The 5607-nt window shown below is 44.1% G+C and overlaps 1 pseudogene; it reads right to left on the minus strand.

The window, feature by feature from the left end:
- Window positions 1–541: 541 nt before the first annotated feature.
- Window positions 542–4057, minus strand: LOC110441822 (annotated as a pseudogene).
- Between the last annotated feature and the right edge of the window lie 1550 nt (window positions 4058–5607).

A 5607-nucleotide genomic window follows, 5' to 3' on the forward strand; every position in this document is an offset into this window, starting at 1 on the left:
ATTAAGACACAGTTAGAGACACAGAGAGTGAGAGGGACAAAGACACAGTCAGAGACAGATACAGTGACAGGGACTAAGACACAGATAGAGACAGAGAGAGTGAGAGGGACAAAGACACAGATAGAGACAGAGACGGGAGAGGGGCTAAGACACAGATAGAGACAGATACATTAAGAGGGACTTAGACACAGATAGAGACAGAGACGGGAGAGGGACTTAGACACAGATAGAGACAAGAGACGGGAGAAGGGCTAAGACACAGATAGAGACAGATACAGTGAGAGGGACTTAGACACAGATAGAGACAGAGACGGGAGAGGGACTTAGACACAGATAGGGACAGAGACGGGAGAGGGACTTAGACACAGATAGAGACAGAGACGGGAGAGGGACTTAGACACAGATAGGGACAGAGACGGGAGAGGGACTTGGACACAGATAGAGACAAGAGACGGGAGAAGGGCTAAGACACAGATAGAGACAGATACAGTGAGAGGGACTTAGACACAGATAGAGACAGATACAGTGAGTGTTATGTTCTTTACCTAGACACAACTAACCAAACATCAGGTAAAGATGGCTTCTCAAAACATGTGCTTTTATTACCCATCATGCAATACATTACGTAATACAAATTACCGACATAGCATCCGTCAGCATCCGTAACCGATCCGCTACGGAGCGTTTACAACCACTTGTACATACAATGTACAGAAACACTACATCCCTCCACCCACAGTGAAGACATTCACCGATTGTGAGATGCTGTTCTCTTGAAATTAAAGTTTCCCATATAACTAGAAATGAAATGAACTATTAACTCTTGAACCAAAAACTCTTGCACAGATAGAGTGCATCAATAAACACAGTCAATAATGCGCGATACCAACGCTGAACACTTAAGTTTACCAAGTTCATAGAACACAGTTCATCCTTACTTAAAGCTTAACAGAAACTCAAAATAATGTGTTCAATGCTAGCTAATCACGAACATACTCCTTCAAGTACGATGGTGGTTTACGCGGTCTTTGGGGTCTCCTTGAAGGTTCTCCTGGACTAATCGACGATTTTGTTGATGGTACAGGTGTCGATGTGTTATCTGCAGGCTTTGGTTTACCAACTGAGTTGTTTGGCTCAGTAACCGGTACAGATACAGGTACAGAGGTAGGTATGGTGTCATAAAAGTCTTTGTCGGGGTCGACTTCTTTCACAGGGAGACAATGTCTTTGGCTTAAGTGGTCTACATGGCATCTAGCCACTGTTCCATTTTCCCCCTTTATGGTATAGGACAGGGGTCCATTTCGCGACACGATTTCACCCGATTTCCACTTAGGTCCAGCATAGAAGTTCTTCGCGAATATGGAATCTCCCTCAGCGAAATGACGTTCCTTCGTGTGCTGATCAAGTTGTTTCTTCTGCAACAGCTGTTGTTGCTGTACACGCTCACGAACTTCAGGATGAACTAAGTTAAGTTTTGTCGTGACTCTACGGTTGAACAAGAGTTCTGCTGGAGACAATCCAAACGACAAAGTTTTTTATCCAGACTACCCTCTGTGTTCTGTTGTTTCTTCATGCCCTCCTTGAATCCCCGCACTGCCCGCTCTGCCAGTCCGTTTGAAGCGGGGTGGTGTGGCGAAGTCCTTACATGTTTTATGCCATTCTCTGACATAAAAACACTGAATTCCTCACTCACGAAGCACGGACCGTTGTCCGACACTAACATTTCTGGCAATCCATGTTGCGCAAACACGCACCGCAGTCTCTCGATAGTGATTGCCGATGTGGATGAGTTTGTAACCAAAATCTCAACCCACTTACTGTATGCGTCAATGACGACCAGGTACATGTGACCCAGAAATGGACCTGCGTAGTCCACATGTACGCGTGACCATGGCCTCGATGGCCAGTCCCATGAATGAAGTGGTGCCATTGCCGGTATGGAAGCCTGTAGTTGACACGACTCACAACACTTCACTCGCTCCTCGATTTCGGCGTCAATGCCTGGCCACCAGACGTACCCTCGAGCTAAACTTTTCATCTTGACGATGCCTGGGTGACCTTCATGAAGGGCGTCGAGCAACGATGCTCGTCCAAATGTAGGGATTACTACGCGATTCCCCCACAGTAGAACATCCTCATACAGATTGAGTTCATGTCTCCGGTTGTGATAGGGTTTTAACCGTTCATTCGGACACTTCTCTCCCCAACCTCTGTACACCCAGCCGATAACTTCCTGTAACGTAGGGTCCTGTTTTGTCCAGGTTTGCACTTGCTCAAAGGTTACGGGCGAAGAGTTAAGCGTGTCCATCATCAAAATCATTTCTCCTGGAACTGGTACCTCATCTACAGTTTCACTCAGAGGTAATCGACTAAGCCCATCGGCGTTAGCATTCAATGTTCCCGGACGGTAGATTAAGTCATACTCGTATGCCGCGAGTAGAAGCGCCCACCTCTGGATGCGCGCAGATGCCATAGTCGGAATGGCCCGATCAGTCTTGAAAATCCCCAATAACGGCTTGTGATCTGTATATATGGTAAATGTCCTTCCATATAAATACTGGTGAAACTTTTTCACACCAAAGATAAGGGCTGCGCCCTCCTTATCCAATTGAGAGTAGTTCTTTTCAGCCGGTGCCAGCGAACGCGACGCGTAGGCGATAGGCCGTTCCTTGCCGTCTGGCTCGACATGCGATAGAACCGCACCAAGGCCATAAGGAGAAGCATCACACGACAACACTAGCTTCTTCTTCGGATCGTAATGCACGAGTACCGTATCCGACTGTAAAAGTTCCTTGGCCTTGACGAACGCATTTTCTTCGCGTTTTCCCCACTTCCAGTCAGTCTCCTTGGCTAACAACATGTGAAGTGGTGCAAGCACTGTGCTTATGTTGGGTAAATAGCACGCATAATAGTTAAGCATACCAAGGAAAGCCTGAAGTTCTTTCACGTTCCTGGGCGCAGGAGCGTCCTTGATGGCTCTAACCTTGACCTCAATCGGTTGCATGCCCTCTCCAGTGATCCTGTGACCCAAATACTCAACTTCTTCCTTCATGAAAAAGCATTTACTCTTTTTCAAGTGTATACCCGCATTCTCCAGTTTGGTCAAAACCAGTTCTAAGTTCTTGATATGACTCTGTCGATCCCTCCCGGCGACTAAGATGTCGTCGACACGAACTATCACTTGCGGTACACCTTGAAGGATATTTTCCATTGTCCTCTGGAAAATTCCGGGAGCTGACGAAATCCCATATGGTAGACGATTATAGCAAAACAGGCCCTTATGGGTATTGATTGTTGTGTAGGGTTTCGACTCGGTGTCCAACTCTAACTGCTGATAAGCCTGGCTCAAATCCAGTTTCGAGTAGAAAGCTCCACCTCCAAGACTAGCATACAAATCTTCAGTCTTAGGGATTGGGTAGTTGTCCAACTTACTCACTTGATTTACAGTTACTTTGTAATCACCACAGATACGAATGGTAGAATCCGACTTGACAATGGGTACGATAGGTGTCGCCCACTCTGACATTTCAACAGGCTCAATGGTGCCTTCCTGCACCAGTCTATCCAGTTCCGTTTCAATCTTTTCCCGCAATGCGTATGGAACTGGTCTTGCCTTGAAATAACGCGGTTTCTCGTTCTGATCCACATATATCTTGGCTTTAAAGTTTTTCACCTTACCCAGTCCTCCTGCAAAGAATGCCTTATGCTTATCAAGCACTGTCTGTAGTTCATGATCCTCACTGACCTTGAATATCTCAGCCCAGTTCAACTTTATTTTCCCTAGCCAGTCGCGTCCCATGAGATTCGGACCGTTACCCTTGACTATTACAATCGACATTTCTCTCGTAAAGTTACGATAGCACACTGTGAGTACGCACTCGCCCAAAGTAGGCACACTTGCCCCTGTGTATGTGCGTAATTTGACCTGGGTGGGTTTTAGTTCAAGTCCAGTATCCTCAGATAACTCGCGAAATGTTGTTTCACTCAACACTGAAATTCCAGCGCCTGTATCGATTTCCATGTCCACATTCTTACCCCCTATTTGAAGTTTGACATGGTAGGGGTTCCTTACAACCACTTGTACATACAATGTACAGAAACACTACAGTGAGAGGGACTTAGACACAGATAGAGACAGATACGGTGAGAGGGACTAAGACACAGATAGAGACAGATACGGTGAGAGGGACAAAGACACAGATAGAGACAGATACAGTGAGAGGGACAAAGACACAGATAGAGAAAGATACAGTGAGAGGGACTAAGACACAGATAGAGACAGATCCAGTGAGAGGGACTAAGACACAGATAGAGACAGATACAGTGAGAGGGACTTAGACACAAATATAGACAGAGACGGTGATAGGGGCTAAGACACAGATAGAGACAGATACAGTGAGAGGGACAAAGACACAGATAGAGACAGATACAGTGAGAGGGACTTAGACACAGATAGAGACATAGACAGTAATAGGGGTTAAGACACAGATAGAGTGATTTCCAGACTGCTATCTTGGAGCCACTGATTAACGTCCCAATTGTACGATTGTTTGCCACCACCACTGTTGTCGACGAGGACGACCTGTTATTAAAAAATAACCATTTAAATCTTAATCAAAAGTAAATACTCCAGCACAAGTTCATGTTGAGTATAGAGTATTTGTAATCTTTTGAAGGGATATTACAGTCACATGTGCGTTCATCTGATGTCGAGGGCAACTTGTGTTAGAAATCTACACATTGTCGGGAATTCATTGTAAAATGTATGTAGTATTAACGTAAATGGTCGCTTGTCTGCCATCATTTCATGTCTTATACTGAAATTAAATTTGAAATCATGAAAAGGACTATTGAAGTGGCGTATTGGTAAACATTGTTGAGCCCTATAATGTGTGACATAAAATGTTCCTGTGTGTTTTCCCTCGTGGTTTGAAGCTATTTAGATCGTTTTATGGTAACTTTCGCGGATATCACATACATACAAATTGTTGTCAAATATGTATCTTTAATTCGGTAAATATATTTTTCGAGGTTCAATTTTACAAAGCGGACGTTCATGGTATACAGTATTTCACCCAGGGGTCTTCTCTTATTCCAACTACCCAGAATAAGGTCTAAAACAATTAAAATGCTTTTGAACTAAAAATTTCAACTCTTCCCTGAGCTTTTTTGTCGAAAACGATTCTGTCAGTTAGATTTAGCAAACCCCATATTTGCAAACCTAGTTTGCACAAAAAAAAATCATCTTTTCAACTTGTACGGTCAATATATTGTGAAAGGGTTTATTTCCATCACGTAGCCTTTTCCGCATTGCGGCATCAGACATTTCCGAATTCGTGACATCACGTGATTATTGAGCAATTGTGATGCCACGTCACGTGAAACGGTGAGTAAGATTGAAATTTCTTCCATCCCTTTCTTACCCTGGACAGCTCTGTCTTACACACACGGAAATGAGAGAAATACCAATAAGTAATTCATTTGGTGCAGGGGAAACAACTAAAAGGAAATCAAATATTCCCAGAGCTGTATAAGCGACACACCCGGATATTTCCCACAATTAACAATAACATATTTTACTTCATATCAACAAATGGAATTGTATGA

Source organism: Mizuhopecten yessoensis, unplaced genomic scaffold (genome assembly GCF_002113885.1).
Source record: "Mizuhopecten yessoensis strain PY_sf001 unplaced genomic scaffold, ASM211388v2 scaffold716141, whole genome shotgun sequence".
NCBI classification, from domain to species: domain Eukaryota; kingdom Metazoa; phylum Mollusca; class Bivalvia; order Pectinida; family Pectinidae; genus Mizuhopecten; species Mizuhopecten yessoensis.